The sequence below is a fragment of the Pantherophis guttatus genome, chromosome 4 (assembly GCF_059756535.1).
Source record: "Pantherophis guttatus breed Tessera chromosome 4, ASM5975653v1, whole genome shotgun sequence".
In the NCBI taxonomy this organism is placed as follows: Eukaryota; Metazoa; Chordata; class Lepidosauria; order Squamata; family Colubridae; genus Pantherophis; species Pantherophis guttatus.
Window position 1 is genome coordinate 131923170 of NC_142066.1, and position 19504 is coordinate 131942673.

General features: G+C 37.8%; 1 protein-coding gene across 19 annotated transcripts in view; it reads right to left on the minus strand.

Annotated features, from left to right (window-relative positions):
* Nucleotides 1–19504, minus strand: part of MLLT10 (MLLT10 histone lysine methyltransferase DOT1L cofactor) — a 186990-nt gene that overhangs the window by 92586 nt on the left and 74900 nt on the right. The gene's annotated exons all lie outside the window — the stretch shown is intronic.

Genomic DNA, 19504 nt, shown 5'->3' on the forward strand with positions numbered 1-19504 from the left:
TTGCTCCCACAGAGAGGGTCTCCTCAGGGTGCCATCAGCCAAATTATGTCGGCTGGCGACACCCAGGGGGAGGGCCTTCTCTGTGGGAGCCTCTGCCCTTTGGAATGATCTGCCCCCAGAAATTCGTAAAATCTCTGATCCCCGTGTGTTTCGCTGTGCCCTCAAAACCATGTTGTTCCGCCAGGCTGGGCTATCAATGTAAAGATTTTAATTGGTTTTAAATGGGATTTTAAATTTGGGATTTTTTAAATTGGGCCTATTATTTAATAATTTTAATTATTTTTAAATTTTGTCTATCTTTGTGTTTTTAATTAGGCTGTACACTGCCCTGAGTCCTTCGGGAGAAGGGCGGTATAGAAATAAAATAAATAAATAAATGAATAAATTTTCACATTACGGATAACATTCTAGAATTGCAGTACAGAAAGAATGCTAGTACCACTAAAGAGCCTGAGTGGCGCAGCAGACAAATGCTAATGTTAAAAAGGTAGTATTTAGCTTCCAGCTGCCTGCAATTACTGCAAATTCAATTCTCCCCAGGCTCAAGGTTGACCCAGCCTTCCATCCTTTCGAAGGTAGGTAAAATGAGGACCCGGTTGTGGGGGCAATAAGCTGACTTTGTATAAAATATACAAAAGTATGAAGGCTACTGCTTAACGCATTGTAAGCCACCCTGAGTCTCCGGAGAAGGGCGGCATATAAATCAAAAAATTAAAAATTAAAAAAAAAATTAAAAGATCAGTCAACAATGTTCACTTAACTTTTTTCAGCTAAGAAGTGAAATAGATATAAAAAAGATTGTTATAAAGTGTAAGGTACAGCTGTGAAAATATACTACTAATTACTTTCTTCCTCAATACTGAAATGAAAAAGTTCACAATTGTTTTTTACAAGAAATCAACTGTATACAAGAAATCTTGCTCTAATTTTGTTCAGTTTGCTGACACACTGAAATGAAAACACTATTAAAATTAAATTTAAAGAATGAAAAGGAGAGCTCCTTCACTAATTCTCATTATTTCTTAATCAACACACATAGTGTTAATGTAACTGTTTCACACATTGTTTAAACCAAAGACCTTTACACATTTATTGCTTCCTGATGAAACTTTTGAAGGTGCTAAAATGATAAAGTAGACGTGTTAGGTAACAAACCCACTTACTTTTTTCTCCTTCTCATGGTGCTTATCCTGACAGTGAGAGGAACAATTACTTAAACTTTGATTGTATGACCTATTAAATTCCCGTTTGGTCTTTTTCTAAAAAGATAATATATATATTCATGGAGTGAATATAGATAAAAGCTATCTAATTAAAGCCTGACAGCTACATCACTCCAAAACTAATGGTCTAAACAAAACTATGCAAAGAATAACTGAAAGCCAAAAATTTTTTATATATAATTTGATTAAAATAATATAAAATTATAATTTTATTTTGCTATGTATTGATGCACTACTATCATAATTCAACTTCTATGTGTAAGGCTATCATTTTATAGCTTAATGAATTTGTACTGGACTAATAATTTCCATGTGTCCTCTAATTAACACTGACTGGTAAAATAACTAAAGAGAGTAAGATGACCAAAATTGAAGCAAAAGTGATTATGCATTTGCAATCTATGAATCAGCATCTATCAAGACTCAATTATATGAAATAGTAGTAGCTTATGAAGCTTAAACACAACAACAAGCAGACTCTTATTTCTGTTTGGTGTTTGTTCTTTGTGCAGCATTTATAACCAGAGCTTCTACATGCTTGTAACATCCAGGGCAGTGATGGCTAACCTTTTTGCCATCGCATGCCAGGAGAGGGGGCGGGCGGGGGAGGGTCGCACGCGCACGCGCACATGCCCACGCGCATGCACACACAACCCCACCAACCCCGCTCCTGGCACATGATGGCCTGGTAGGCCCTTTTTTCTTTCCTACCTGGTTCCAGATCCTCTCTATGCATCTGGGAAGGGCGAAAACAGCATTTCCCACTCTCTTGGAGGCCCTACGGAGGCTGAAATGGCCCATTTCCTTACTCTCGGTGGGACAGGAAGTGACATTTCTTGCTGTCCCCAGCCTCCAGAACCTCTCTAGGAGTCTCTAATAGCCTCTCTAGGAGTCTCTGAAGGCTGGAGACAGGAAAAAAGTCACTTCCTGTCCCACCGGGAATCGGGAAATGGGCCCTTTCAGCCTCCGTAGGACCTCCAAGGGAGTGGAAAAGGCTGTTTTCGCCCTTCCCAGATGCATAGAGAGGCTCTGGAGCCAGGTAAGAAAGAAAAACGGGCATTCCCCACCATCCCCCAGGCCCTCCAGAGGCAGGAAGCAGCCTGTTTCCCTACTTCTGGTGGGCCCAGAAGGCCCGAAAATCAGCTGGCCAGCCCGCGCATGCACCCCAGAGCTGAGCTGGCATGCCTACTAATATGGCTCCGCGTGCAACCTGTGGCATGCGTGCCATAGGTTCGCCATCATGGATCTAGGGCCATGATGGCGAACCTATGGCACGTGTGCCCAAAGTGGCACACAAAACCATGTTGCCCGGCACATGCGGCCTTGCCTGTTTGTCTTCTGGGTTTCTGGCATGCATGCACGCGCAACGATCAGCTGTTCTTTGCGTGCGCAGCAATGCTGAAAACTGCTGTGCATGTGCACACCACCCAGCTGATTGTTGGGTATGCATGCGTACCAGAACCTGGACATTCGGCTTTTCTGGAGCATAATCCCTTCGCTCACGCAGAAGTGCCGAAAACTGGCCTGTGCATGCCGCCAGCCAGCTGATTGTCAGGCACGCATGCGCACTAGAAACTCGGAAGTTCAGCTTTTCCGGAGTGTAGCCCCAATGATCGCATGCACGACATTTCCATATGACCTTTTTGGCACTTGGTGCCGAAAAGGCTTACCATCGCTGATCTAGGGTATTCACAAAAGCAACTTGATAACATGTACAGTATCAATAATTCCGAACAAAATGCCAACTGTAGATCCAGTGGTCCCCAACCATTTTGGTTCCACAGAATGGCAATGAGAGGGAAGAGGGGAGGTTTTCATGCGCACAGCCTAATATTGCGCATGTGCAAATAAAGCTTCACGTGCTCACCACTGACTGTACAGCCTGGTTCCCACCAGACCATGGACTGGTATTGGGGACCTCTGATGTAGATTATCTGTTCATAAAACTGGAAGTCATAATGAGGGTTTCCACTTCTTTAATTGTTAAACATTTTTGCCAATGTTTTACATATTATAGCAAGGAAGAGGCCTTTTTAACTGAAATTAACTTTACACAGTTTTACAATTGAAAAATCTCTATATCAAAAGTGGGGGGAACGTGGGGGGGGTTGTGCATGCATGCACAGGGCGCATAGAATTATGGGTGTGGACACACACATGCACAACCCCCCGCACACACCCCGCTTTTGGCACGCAATGGCAAAAAGGTTAGCCATCACTGCCCTATACCAGGGGTGGGCAAATGTGGCTCTTTTACAACCTGTGGACTTCAACTCCCAGAATTCCTGAGACAGCCAAGCTGGCTCAAGAATTCTGGGAGTTGAAGTCCACAGGTTGTAAAAGAGCCACATTTCCCCACCCCGTCCTATACCATTTCAGACAAATAGTTGTCCAATCTCTTCTTAAAAACTCCAGTGTTGGAGCACTCACAGCTTCTCGAGGCAAGTCATTTTATTAATTAATTGTTCTAACTGTCAGGAAATTTCTCCTTAGTTTCACGTTGCTTCTCTTCTTGATTAGTTTCCATCCATTGCTTCTTCTCCTGCCTTCAGGTGCTTTGGAGAATAAGTTGACACTCTCTTCTTTGTGGCAGCCCCATCAGCAAGTATGACTTCCTCTATAAAACTGAAGTTTTAAGAGTTTACTGGTCTCCATCATTGAAGATCTTGGAGTCCTAGTAGCCAAAAAAGCTAATACAATCCTTGATTGTATAAACGAGAGGTATAGAATCAAAATCACGTGAAGTAATAGTACCGCTTTATAAAGCCTTAGTTAGAGCAGACCTGGAATACTGCATCCAGTTTTGGTCACCATACTACAAAAAAGATGTTGAAAAGTGCAAAGAAGAGCAATTAAGAGGATTAAAGACCTGGAGACTAAAACATATGAAAAATGGTTGCAGATTTTGGTTTGGCTAGCTTAGAGAAAAGAAAAACTAGGAGTGACATGATAGTAGTATTCCAGTATTTGAAAAGTTGCCACAAAGAGGAGAGGGTCAATTTATTTTCCAAAGCACCAGAGGGCAGAACAAGAAACAATGGATGGAAACTAATCAAGGAGAGAAGCAACCTGGAATTAAAGAGAAACTTCCTAACAGTGACGACAATTAAACAGTGGAACAGCTTGTCTTCAGAAGTTGTGGGTGCTTCATCACCAGAGGTTTTTAAGGACAGTCACTTGTCTAAAATGGTATAGGGCCATGATGGTGAACCTATCGCACGTGAGCCCTCGCACCAGCTGAACTCTGGCACGCCTCCCACTGGCCACCTGATTTTCTGGTCTCTGTAGCGCTATTGTTTAATCAAAATGCAGTTGGGCTTCCGGTGACGTCATTTTGCAGCGGGTCAGGAACGGAGATGACTCCTGGTTTGAGTTGCTTTTTCCCAGCCAGCGAACGGCTTTTGGTGCTGGCGCTGACTGCGAGGTCAGTGAAAGTGTGGTGAGCTGAGATACGCGAGGAGGTGGCAATCCCGCGTGTCGTTAGCAGATACTTCGACCCTAGCGACTGGGAAGAGAGGGCCATTAATGGCTGCCCCCAGACTAAGCTGTTTTGGAAGGGAAGTCTACGTTGTAACGAGCGGCAGGAGGGATTAAACAGCGGAGTGCTTGGGACAATTGTCATCGGAATTAAAGAAAGGAGAGGAAGAACTGGAATTTCTTTTTTTGTGTGTTAGATCTGCCAGCGAGTGTGGCTGCAGTGAGAGAGGCAAACTTTCTTTCTGGTGCTGATTAGAGGGATTAAACAGACTGAAAGCTGGTAATTTAAAAGAAATCAGAGCACTGAAGTTCCTCTTTGTAGTTCTTTTTGTATTTGTAATTAGTCCACTAGTGTTGAAAAGATGAATACAGACTGAACACTTGATCTCTGTCCTCCCCCCTCCGTCTGATGGTGAATCCCTGTGGAAGAGAGAACTGAGTATTGTAATTTACGCTTTTAAGAAATTTATTATTGATGGCTTGTTTAAATCCTAAGGGTGACTTGGACTTGTGCTGGAGAAGTGAACTCTTAAATTCCGGTATTACATAGATTTAATAGCAACCATGTCAACTACAGCGACAACCACAATGACTAAAACAGGGGAAAAGGTTGTTATGCTTCCAGTTGTGTCATCTCTGATTTCATCAACCTTGGCGATGGTGAAAAATATGGATGATCAGACCTTTGCGGGAAAGGCTCCCACCTTGCAAAGCCTTCAGGGGATGCTCCAAGCTATGCAGGAGGTTATGATAAAGAACCAGGAGTCTATCTCCAAAAAACTTGAAAAGCTTGAGGATCTTACTTCAGATATGAAAGATAAAATGGGAGCGGTAAGGGGGGATATTAAGGAGTTTAATGAGAAGTTAGAAGAAATACGAGGTGACATGGTGAAGCAGGAGGGAAGACTACAGAAGGTGGAAACCAGGTTAGGTAGATGTGAAGGCAGACTGGATGGCTATGAAAGCGAACAGATTTCAGTAAATAGAGCTGTAGAAGAGGAGATAATTTTTTTGGAACTTTTTTTTTTTTTTTTTTTATTTGATTTATATGCCGCCCTTCTCCGGAGACTCAGGGCGGCTTACAGTGCGTTAAGCAATAGCCTTCATACTTTTGTATATTTATACAAAGTCAGCTTATTGCCCCCACAAACTGGGTCCTCATTTAACCTACCTTAGAAAGGATGGAAGGCTGAGTCAACCTTGAGCCTTGGAGAGATTCGAACCAGCAGTAAATTGCAGGCAGCTGTGTTAATAACAGGGTGCTTTAAACCACTGTAGTACCAAGGCTCTTTTTGAAAGATCTTCCTTTATTTTAAGATTGCGAGATGTAATAGAGGAAAAAGGAGATGATTTAAAAGGGATTATAGGCGACATTATCTCTGAAATACTGGAAAAAGATAAAATAGCGGTCCTTAGTGATATTGATAAGGTATTTCAGGTTTTTACTAATTATGCAAAGAGATATAACCACCCACGAGAAGTACATATTAGGTTTAACAAGAAGTCGGTGTGGGAGAGATCTACAAGAAATCTCGGGACCAAGCTGTAGTATTTAGGGGGAAACAGATTTCAGCGCTGAGGCAAGTTCAAAGACAGGTTAGGGAAATCAGGAGGAATTACCAGCCTTTAATGCTACAGCTGAGGAAGAATGGGATTATGTATAGGTGGTTATTGCCGGAAGGTCTCATGTTTACGTGGAACGATAGGAAAGTGAAAATAGAAAGCCCGCCGGGATCCTCAGGATTTTTATGAACACAATTTTAAATCTACACAACTAGAGCTGGAACTAGAAAGGGAGGAGGAGAGTAGAAGTTCAGAGGAATTGCAGGAAGAAAATAGTGTGGGAAACCAAGAAGAAAGGAAGTAGGAGGGGAAATTAGAGGAAAAAGGAGGGGGAGGCAGACGAGAAACCCGGCAACCAAGAAAAAAGTATTAGGAAAATAGGAGGAGGGGAAGAAAGGTGGTGATGGGGAAAGAGGTGTGACTCATTTCTTTGAACGTTAATGGTTTAAATACCCCCTCTAAAAGAAGAAAAATACTAAATAATTTAGCAAAACTTAATTATGATATTACTTGCCTTCAAGAAATTCATATTAAAAAAATTCATGAGAAACTTCTGTTATGTTCAAGAGTTGAGAAGATGTATCATTCATCGGCAGATAAGAGGAAACAGGGGGGCGGGGTATATGTGAAGGATCACTTAAACTCTAAAGAAATGTTTAAAGATGAAGAGGGAAGATTATTGTTAATAGAACTAGAAATAAGACAACTGAAATGTCTATTGGTTACCATTTATGCTCCAAATGAAAATCAGAAGTCTTTTTATGAACGTATATATAAAAAACTGATTGAATTAAAATATGACCATGTTTGCCTGATTGGGGACTTTAATGTTGTACTGGATAGTAATTTGGACTATTCACCGGGTACTAAACTGCCGGGGGGAGAGAAAAAATATACAGGAGGAACAAGTTGCAACGAACTTACAATATGCGAAGCATAATACATTTTGTAATGCCAATAAACCGGGCAGATGGTTGGCCTACACATTAAGGAAAAAGCAGAGTATACGGACTATTGATAATATTGATATTGGAGGGAAAGAAATTTTTCAACAAAAATTAATTAAAGAAGCTTTTGTGGACTATTATACTAAACTATATGCTAAAGATGATGTGCAGAATGGACTTATAGAAAAATACTTAGATAATAAAAGAGTTACAAAAATTACTGAACAACAAAAGGAAAGAATGAATTATCCTATAACAGAGGAGGAGATAATAGTAGCAATTAAGCAATTAAAAACAGCTAAAGCTCCTGGAATGGATGGTTTGACTGCAGTGTAAAACTTTGCAAGCAGAAATGGTGGAACAACTTAGAGATCTATTTTGTAATATTCAACAAGGGGGTAAAATACCCCCATCATGGACAACAGCTTATATTTCTTTGATACCAAAAGAGCAAGCAGGTCCTAAAAAACCGGAAAATTATAGACCAATATCTCTTCTGAATACTGATTATAAAATTTATGCAAAAGTACTAGCCAACAGGTTGATGCCAGTAATCCAAAAGGTGATTCATGATGATCAAGCGGGATTTATCGAGGGCAGATATATGAAGGATAATGTAAGGCAAGTAATAGATTTATTGGAATATCTTGAGAGGAATAAACAGGTACCTGCAGTGCTGGTCTTTTTGGATGCAGAAAAGGCCTTTGATAGAGTGGATTGGAATTTTCTATTAAAGACTTTAAAAAAGATGGACTTTGGGGACCAATTTATACAGGCGGTCTCAGCAATTTACCAAGAGCAAAAGGCACAGATTATTATTAATGGAAGTTTGACAACAGAGTTTAAAATTGAAAAAGGAACAAGACAGGGATGTCCGTTATCCCCATTGCTATTTATTCTAACACTAGAAGTCTTGTTAAATACAATACGGGACTCTAATATCTTGAAAGGTATAATGATAAGGCAAGAGGATTATAGAATAAAGGCATTTGCAGATGATCTGGTTGTTACCCTAACACAGCCAATGGAATCAATAATCCAGATGAAGGACATTATACAAGACTATGGTAAAGTTTCAGGTTTTAGACTGAACCAGAAAAAAACTAAGATGATAGTTAAAAATATGACACAAGATCGTAAACACGAGCTTGAAAGGAGGGCAGGTTTTGAGATTGTACCAAAGGTAAAATATCTAGGAGTTCAGGTTGCAGAATCAAATATGAAACTGTTTCAAAATAATTATGAGGTGTTGTGGCGAGAGGTACAGAAAGATATGGAGACTTGGAAAAAACTGCAGCTGTCTTTACTTGGAAGAATAGCAGCAGTTAAGATGAACATTTTGCCAAGATTTCTTTTTCTGTTTCAAATGATTCCGGTGCTTAAAAGTGATAAACAACTGAAAGTGTGGCAAACTGGAGTGAATAAGTTTGTCTGGAACGAGAAAAAACCGAGAGTGAAATTGAAAATTATGCAAGATGTTCCAGAAAGGGGAGGTCTTAAACTTCCAAACCTACAGTTATATTATGAAGCAGCAGCTTTGACTCTAGCAAGTGATTGGTTTGGAAGGAAAAAGACTGGAATACTGAATATAGAAAGTTTTGATCTTGAATTTGGATGGCATGCTTACTTATTTATGACAACAAAGTGGATAAAGTATTTAAAAGCCATATAGTTAGAGACTCTTTGATGAGAGTTTGGAAGAAGCACCGATTCAAATGGGATTATAAAATACCGCTATGGCTGGATCTTGGTCATATTATGTGGAATACAAATATAATGTCACTCGGGGGGGTTTTATACAAAGAGGTTCTTTTTACAGATGCGGGCAGATGGCAGGTGAAGACATTACAGACACTGTTGGACGAAGGGATTAACTTAACTTGGTTACAATATAATCAATTACAATTGAGATGGAAAGAGGACCAAAAAACTGGTATTATGTTGCATGAGGAAGAATTGGTTAGACACATAAAAGAGAAAGGTCCAATGCATATTAAAAGGCTTTATAATGTTTTGTTAGAAAGGGATTCAGAAACTGAATTAGTTAAAGATTGTATGATTAAGTGGGCACAAAATTTTGAGGAACCAGTGATGTTGGAAACATGGGAAAAAATTTGGGTTCAGAATGTTAAATTCACACAGTCGCAGAATTTGAGGGAAAATTTCTATAAAATGTTTTATAGATGGCATTTAGACCCCAAAAAATTGTTGTGTATGTACCCTAATGTTCAGCCAAAATGTTGGAGATGTGATTGTTTAGATGCTACATATTATCATGTTTGGTGGACTTGTAGGAAAGTTAAGGCTTTTTGGATAAAAATTTGGTGGGTCATGCAGAATGTTTTGAAGAAAAAAATTCAATTTTCTCCACAATTGTTTTTATTGGGTATAGTTAAGGGTTTTACATTGGGTGAAACAAAATTGATATTGTACATGATAACAGCAGCGAGATTGTTGATAGGTAAATACTGGAAGAATGAAGCTTTGCCCACTATCGAGGAATGGATTTTGAAGATGGCCAGTTTTGCAGAGATGGCGAAGATTTCAGCATATTTAAAAGACTGTTCACAAGAGACTTATGAATGGGAATGGAAAAAGTGGATAGATTATGTTCAGAACAAATATCAAACTAGGAAGTATCAAATAGCTTTTATTTGAAAATGTTATATTAAGATAGAAATTTTTTAATGTAATGAAGATGAAAAATTATAAGGGGGAAGGAGGGGTTCAAGTTTTATACACCCTCCTTTATACAAAGGAGGGTGTTTTTTTTTTACCTGATATGAGTATATTGTGCGGAAGTCCGGGGGGAGGGGAGGGTTAGGGTGGGTTAGGGAGGTTGGGAAGTTTGGGGTGGGTTGAGGGGGGGGGAAAGGGGTGAAAGGGGTGAAAATGTAATTGTAAAACTTTTGCAATTAAAAAAAAAAAGAGAGAGAGAGAAACAGAATATTTCTTTAAAGAGAATAAGAAAGAGGATACGAGCCTGCAAAATAATTGGGATACTTATAAGGCGTTAATTAGGGGATTGGTAATAAAATATACAATAAGGAAGCGAAGATTGGAAAGGAAGGAACGATCAAATTTAATGGATGGTTTAGGACAGGTGGAAAAGGGATTACAAAACAAACCAATGGATCAGGCATTATTAGAGGAAAAAAATTCAATTTGCCATAAAATAAATTTAATGGACCAAGAAGTAGTAGCTGAAAAAAGCAGGTGGGCCAAACAAGGTTATTTTGAAAATGCTAACAAGCCGGGAAGATGGCTAACCTATAGAATTAAAAAGTTAAGAGAAAGAAGTAAAGTAGGTGGTTTGAAGGATGCGAATGGAAGATGGGTAACTGATGGGGAAGGTATGAAGGGAATCGTACAGAAGTTCTTTACGGATTTATACAAGAGAGAGGAAGGGTCAGAACAAGAGATAGAGAAATATATAGAGGGGCTGGATCTTCCAAAAGTGCTGGAAGAGGTAAGACAAATACTTAACAGGGAAATTTCAGAGAAGGAGGTTGAAGAGGCAATTGGGAGGCAGAAATTAGGGAAAACTCCGGGGACAGATGGAATTCCTATGGAATTCTATAAGGAAACTCTTGATATAGTGGGACAATATATGACCGAAGTTTTTAATGGAATCATCGTGGGGGGTCGGATCCCAAATTCCTGAACGGAGGCATATATTTCCTTGATTCCCAAGGCAGAAACAGATTCATCGCTGATCCACAATTACAGGATTATATCCCTTTTGAATACTGATTATAAGATCTTCACTTCAATTTTAGCAGAGAGAATGAAAAAAATTTTAAACCACTACATAAATAGAAACCAGAATGGGTTCTTGCCACATAGACAAATAAGGGATAATGTGAGGACGATAATAGATGCAATGGAGTACTATGAGGCATTTTCGGATAAGGAAGTAGCATTTATTTTTGTAGAGGCTGAGAAGGTCTTTGATAGGGTTAGGTGGAAATTTATGTTTGCCTTGTTAGATAAGATGGAATTTGGAGACAATTATATATGGGCAATAAGATCGATTTACTCAACTCAAATAGCTAGAGCTTTAATTAATGGGGGAGAAACGGGTAGGATTGAAATTGGAAAAGGCACAAGACAAGGATGCCCACTGTCCCCACTTCTATTTATATTCACACTAGAATCTCGTCTACAGGAAATTAGGAAGAATCAGAGAATAAAGGGGCTGAAGGTGAGATCTGAAGAATATAAAACACAGGCATTCGCGGATGATTTGGTTTTTCTCGTAGAGGATCCATTAGTATCAGGTAAAAACTTGCTTCAGGAGATAGAGAAGTATGGCAGAGTTGCAGGTCTCCGAATCAACAAAGACAAGACGAAGAATATAATAAAGAATATGACACGAAACCGTTGGAGTGAATTGGAGAGAGAATTGGGCCTTCAAGCGACTAAAAGAATAAAATACTTGGGTATTTGGATGTCTTCTAAAAATACGTCTATTATGGCAGATAATTACACAAAGTTGTTAGCCCAAAGAAAGACAGACCTAGAAAAGTGGGAGCACCTACATCTCCTTACCTGGGATAGCTACGATTAAAACCCACGTACTTCCGAAATGGAATTATTTATTTGAGACTGCCCCCGCAAGACTGGATAGTGGTTTTTTTTAAATTGCTAGATAATTATGTGAGGAAATTTGTGTGGCAGAAGCAGCAGCCCCGGATAAAACTTAAAATGCTCCAAGAGGCTCCATGTAGAGGGGGATTTGGTCTCCCGAAATGGGAGTTTTACTACCAAGCGGCTAATTTAACTTGGATTAGAGACTGGATGCTTTTAAATAGGAAGAGGAGTCTTACATTGGAGGGTTACAATTTGTGTCAAGGTTGGCACCACTTTTTATGGAGTGAGAGGGGCAAGAAATGTGGATACTTTAAGAGACACTACCTTCGGAGAATATTATTAGAATCTTGGGAAGGGTTTAGGAACAGGTATTATTCAATGATTCTGATTTGGTTTGCTCCATTAGAGGCAGTAACACATGCAACACTATATAATAAGGAAATACCATTGACTTATCAGGATTTGCTTGACCCTCAAGGGGAGTTGAAGACCCGTGAGGAGCTTACAAAACAGGGCAAAAAGGTAGACTGGTGGGCGTACGCCCAAATACAATCGAGAGTCAGAAGGGACAAAGGAAAGGAGGGAATATATAGGTCACTACAGGAGTTAGATAAAATGTTATTGGGAATCGAAAAGAAATTACTTTCAAGGTGCTACCAGTTTTTGGTATCACGATGGATTGGTGAGGAGGTGATTAAGGACACCATGGGGGAGGAACCTCGGATTTTCCCCAAATCTGGATAAATGGGATGAGATATGGAATAGGAATATGAAACTTACTTTGTCAACCTCCTACAAGGAAAATATTTATAAAATGGTCTATCGTTGGCATATCCCCCTGGCAAAAATCGCAAGAATGTTCCTGGGAGTTTCCCCGGCATGCTGGAAGTGTGGGGATGGTAGTGGGACGTACTACCACCAATGGTGGACGTGCCCCAAAGCAGGCAAATATTGGTCCAAGGTTCGGAACTGGATAGTGGAAATTGCAGGATATAATATAGAGCTGAAACCAGAGACTTTTTTATTAGGAATGAAACCAGACAAAATAACTAAGGAAAAATGGTACTTGATCCTCCACATCACTACTGCAACTAGGATACTATACGCGCAAGAATGGAAAAACGAATTAATACCCACAGAAAATAAATTGATTTGGTAAATTACAGAATGCGCAGAGGCAGACCGGTTAACGAAATTAGTTAGGAACCAAAAAGATTCTGATTATTACAAATGTTGGAATTCATGGTAAAATTGGGTGAAAGAAAAGAGAGGGAAATGAAATGGATTGTATTAGTGGTATAGGCGCATATTTGTATACATTAGTTGCAATAACCTTGTATGTATATATGTAAAGTATTGTATTTTTAAAAAATGAAAATAAACTTTGTAAAAAAAAAAATGCAGTTAAAACACTATACAAGAATATAACTATATACATCCAACAGGAACAGGAAGTGCCTCACAGGAGCAGCTAGAGGTAAATCCTAGAGAGGCAGGAAATGCATCACTGTCACTGAACAATGGAGATGAATGCTAGAGAGGAATAAATCTGCATACAAGGCAGGCATAACACCTGTAACAGCATAGGCATGCACGGGGGGAGCGCAAGGGGCGGCACACACCCCGCTCTCCCCCATGCCCCGTTTTTGGTCGGAGGCTTCATGGAGGCCTAAAATAGGATGCGGGCGGGGTCACACATGCATGCGTGGAAGTGGCGCACGCATACACATGGGGGTGTTGTGCACGCATTGTATTATGGGTGTGGGCACACACACATGCGCTGTCGTGTGCACGCATGTACTTTTGGCATGCAAGGACAAAAAGGTTAGCCATCACTGGTATAGGATCTACTGCTTGAGCAGGGGGCTGGACTAGAAGACCTCCAAGGTCTATTCTGATCTGAAAGTGTGTGCTAACACAATGCCAAAGAGAAAATACATCAGCAATGATTTTAGAGAAGCAATTGTTGGTGCCCATCAATCTAGAAGGGCTATAAGGCCATTTCCAAACAATTTGAAGTCCATCATGCTATAATGAGGAACATTATTCACATTAGAATAGTGGAAAACATTCAAGACAGTTGCCAATCTTTCCAGGAATGGACATCCCAGAAAATTCAGCCCAGGCCCAGACCATACAATGGTCAGAGAAATTACAAAAAAAATCCAAGAATTACATATCAAACTGTATAGGACTCAATTAGCATCTTAAATGTTAAATTTCATGACATATAGAAAAAGACTGAGTAAGTATGATTTGTTTGAAAGTGTTGCCAGGAGAATGTCTTTTCTCTACAAAAAAGAACATGGCAGCATGGATTAGGTTTGTAAAGTTGCATCTGAATAAATCACTAAACTTCTGGAACATTATCCTTTGGACTGATGAGATCAAAGTGGGAATGTTTGGCCATAATGCACAGAGCCATGATTGATGAAAACCCAACATAGCATATCAGCAGACACATCTCATACCATCAAGCACAATGGTGATGATGATTTGGCTTGTTTTGCAGCCATAGAATCTGGGCACCTTGCAGTCATTGAGTTGACCATGAACTCCTCGGTGTATCAAAATATTCTAGAGTAAAATGTGAGGCCATATGTCTGACAGCTAAAGCTTGGCTGACTTTGGATCTTGTAACAGGACAACGATCCCAAGCACACCAGCAAATCAACAACAGAATAACTGAAAAAGAAAAGAATCAAGGTGTTTTGAATGGGTCAGTCAAAGTCTAGACTTCAACCCAATTGCAATGCAGTGATGGGAATTCAAGAAAATTCTGCATAAACAAATGCCCACAAATCTCAATGAACTGAAGTAATGTTGTAAAGAAGAGTGAACCAAAATTCCTCCACAATGATGTGAGAGACTGATAAAAGTCATACAGAAAACAATTGAAGTAATTGAAGTTATTGCTGCTAAAAGATGGTTGATTGAATCATAAGATGTACTTAAGTTTCACACATGGCTTCTCCACTTTGACTTTTTTTGTAAAATAAATGATGATATAGTGGAATATATAATGTGTTATTGTTCATTTGAGATTGTACTTATCTACTTTTAAGAACTGCTAAGGACCAGATGCTTTTTATTATATCCCAATACATAAAACCACAGAACTCAAAAAGAATATATTTTCTTTTTCACATGACTATATCTATTGAAGTGACACTAGAAGAAAAGTATAATAGATGATATTAAGGATATTAGTACTGGAACAAGCCTATAAGCAATGTAAGGGACAAGTCAGTATTATAAATATTCATTAATTTAATTATTAATTAAATCAAACCACTGACTCTAATAAAAAGACAAACGTTTCTTTCACTAGAAAGCTCATCTAGAAAAGTCTAATGTGTACTACTGCTGCAACCAGAACTGCAAATATAGCAAACAGAATCAAATCCAATAAAGTCTACAAATTGGACAGTTCTGCAACTTACTAATTATGGTCTACTATCAATGTGATTGTTATAAACTAAAATTGAGGAATTACTGGTGAATAAAAATGAGATGCTCATTGTGGATGATAACATTCTGGATTCTCCTTCACTGAGTTTCTAGACATCCTAATCAGTGTGTTTTTTCTTTTAAACCAAGATGAAATTCAGTGACAAATACCCTCTACGTATCTTGCCCATTTATGTCCAGTTGAATAAAGTCTTCCTATGACATTAGTTAAAAGAAGCAACCTGAAAAGTGATCTTTTAAAGCACTTTTTTTCCCACAGAAAATTCCATTACGTCAGAAATGAAGCACATGTGAACTTTTGCAGATTTTCTTTTCAAAATAAACCAAATAATTTATACATCATTAGAAGTATGTCCTAAAATCATCTATATTTTATTACTTCAACTAAAGGAAGTTACATTGCATTTAAATCTATACGACACAGCCAACCACTAGGGAAGTATTTTCTTGATGCACCATGGTTAAAGCTATTCCAGTAGCAATGTTGATAGCTAATTATGGAAATGACCATTTTCTTTTCACATTACTTTCTACAGTTCCTGCTATCTAACAAAGTAACTGCTTATCTTCACTTTCATAAATATGATGAATAAAAAGCATTAACCTAGGATATTTGTAGAGTTTGGAAACCAGAGGACTGTTGGTATTCCTATCATAATGTCAATGTGAATAATCTTATAAAAAATCCAAAACAGAAAGTTCAAAGCTGGAGCTGGCTCTAAAATAAGATTTGTGATTATTTATTATCTTGGAGGATCCAAGACTTACGCATCTTCCGCTGCGCCCTAAAAACGTTTTTATTCCAACAGGCTGATCTGGCCTAACTCTCCCTTTTAAATTGGCTTTTAAATTGGCTTTTTAATTTGGGTTTTAAATCTCTTTTAGATAAATTTGGATGTTTCAATCTTTGAGCCTAAATTATTTAATCTGTTTTTTAATAGTTTTTAACTTTTATATGTCTTTGTTATTTTATTTATGGCTGTTCACCGCCCTGAGTCCTTCGGGAGTAGGGCGGTATACAAATATGAAAAATAAATAAATAAAATTAAATAAATAAATAAATAAATAAATAAATAAATAAATAAATAAATAAATAATATTGTTCCATATCAAAGAAAATGTGATAAGTACCCAATTGGTATTTTTAAGCCGGAATGATCTGAGACAAACACTGAATTATGTTGATTATAGGAGTAACAGTTATGTGAAGCAATATTCACAAAAGAGAGAGAGCTCAATGATGCAATGGATAGCTTTGATTGGTAAATTTTTGAAAATTACACATTCTCAACAGCAGAGAAAACAAATACTCAGCAGTAAGAGCAATGTATCCAGAACTGTTGAACTTGTAGTACATTTTTAAAAATCCAAAGAAATAACCAAAGGTATAATACCGAATAGAAAAAAACGATAGAGATGAAGGACAGGAAATAAAATCAAATTAAATCAAAGCAGTATTTGATAAATAGATTGGTTGAGATGAATGTTTCTGCTATGGTCAAAAGGAAGAAAATTATGCTTTTTGCTTTTCTTTTGTATATGTCCTTTGTTAAAAAAAGAATGAGATATTTTTTCAATATGGGACTCACCAAAACTTATTTCTACTCAAGAATTTTCCAAATGGAACTATGTGCCGAAACAGATGCTATATACATGTGCACACAATATGAAGAAAACATTTTGAGGCTTTTAGTGACAATGAACTGAAAACTAATATCCTTTACATACCAGAAATAATTCACTGAAATAAATCTTAATCTTAGTCCAATTTTTTTCTCTGTGCTCCTTGACATTTATTGTTTGTGCTTCCCGATCAGCTGCATTTTCAGTTATCAGAGTTGTGCCATAGAAGGAGCACAAATTATTGATATTTCTCTCTTTACTTTTAAAATCAGAACTCTGTTTTTGAAATTGAACTGCCTTAATATATATTGAAAATATACTCAACATCTAGCTTGAATAAATAAGGTACAGTATATAAAACCCTATTATTAATACTCATGCAAGTTACATTTATAATGTATGGTACTACATATATGTTTAAAGAAACATGCATAATGTAAAGGAATTGGGTCATCTTAATCTTTGAATTACAGACTATCACATTAATGTAGGAAAATACAGATCAATTGCTATTTGTAAGATTCAGGTTTTGTCATGTGTAATCATATACTTGTGATTATGTGTATTGGATTATGTACATATAGCTAAGTTTCTCTGCAAATGGGACTGTCATCCAGATCTCAAAATAACTGTATAGAACCAGACAATACTTGGTAGGATAACAATGAAGGTCATGGAAAAGATATACAGATACCATGACAAGTCTATACCTAGCAACTGTTTGCTAGCAATGGTCTTCCCTTGACACTCTATGGAAGCATAAATTGGATTCTGATGAAGCAGGATAGAAAGAGCACTGAAGCTTTTGAATATTGATATTGAAGCCTGATAATACTATGGAGACAAAAACAACAACAGGGGAAAATAGAACGTATCAATCTAGAATTCCCATTCATTGCATTAATGACCAAATTATTAAATTTTGGACACAATATGTGAGGGCTAGTCTCTTGATAAATCTATAATGAGAAAATTAGAAGGAAAGAGCAGAAGAGGTGACTGCTACTAAGGTAGATGGACTCATTTACAATGGCAACTGATGCACCACTGGAAGATCTGAAGGTCCATGTTGGGAGAAGATCATCTAGCTACATCACCTGATTCTAGCAGAAAGTCTGTCTATGTGATTACTAATAGTTGATGCCAACTTGATGGAATATAATCAGTGGTGGGCTACTGCCGGTTCGGACCGGTTTGGGCGAACTGGTAGTTCCAACCGGCACCTAGCCCCACCACCTGCCCTGGTGCTATTACGTCCTACTGTATATAATCACCGGTTTTTCGATGCCATGTGCATGCGCGGAAGGCATTGAATGCCTTTTCGATGCCGTGCGTGCACTCACATTTTTGCTTCCAGGCAGTTGTTAAAACTGGCAGCAGCCCACCACTGAATATAATTCATATTTATGCACACAGTTTAAAGAGTTAATGACAATTGGATAGGAAAGTAACTAAATGAAATGTATTAAATGTCTGATCCAAATATAAACTGAAACAAATACCTTTTGCCAGCAAGGCATATGAGAACAAAATCCAAACTAAGGAAACAGAAAGATTATCAGAGGGATGACAGTGGCATAAAATGAATTTCAGAAAGAAAAATTAACCACGGACCTAGAAATAAATAAAGGATGCTGTAGGAGAAAAAAGATGCAATATGTATAAATATTAGAAATGTTGGAAGGTTCAAAACCAGGGATAAGAAATACCAAATTATTTAAACTTTTAATTTACTATTGCAGTAAAAAGAACCTGTGTATACAGCAGAAATGCATGAGTTCTATATATAATGCTTATAAGTTTCATTCCAAGATCCCAAATCCATTCCAATTCCATATTAAAAATAGAAGACTATTAGTTAAATTTTATATTTTCACAGCAAGGGTAGAATAAAATAATGAATATCAAAGTCAAAGGAATCCATCATGACAATTTAAATATTAATTGAAAAAAGTACAAATTAGAGAATCTGAAAGTACAGTGGTACCTCAGTACCCATTGTTAATTGGTTCTGGGAGGCACGATGAGTACCAAAAATGAAGAGTACCAAACAAAATTTTCCCATAAGGAATAATGTAATTAGTAACAAGGCAGCCAACACCAACAAATTCTAATTTGTGATTAAGTACCAAACAAATGATGAGTACCAGGACAAAATTTTCATATCAATTGAGTATCAAGTTTGATGAGTTTCAAAGCAATTGAATACCAAGGTACCACTGTAGAAGCAAATATAGGTATATCCCTCATATTAAAATGTAGGACACAACCAGAAAAAAAAGGAATTAGACCTATGACTGATCCCAATTTATAAAATCTCCAACAATAAAGAATGTTCTCTGAAAATTGTTTTGTACTCTCAGAAAAGTCAATGTTTATTAATTTATGAAATTTATCATAAATATTTACACTCAAAAATACTACAAATAGAAATTCTAAGTAAGATTACCTCCACAATCAAGACATTTACAATAATTCTAAGGCAGAAAAACTAGGAAAAGCAAAATAAAATAATTTAAGCAAAAAACTTAAATTCTCTGGATACTTGTAAATTCAGATCAGACAGATTTATAAAACAAATACTGTCAGTCAATCACAAAACAACAG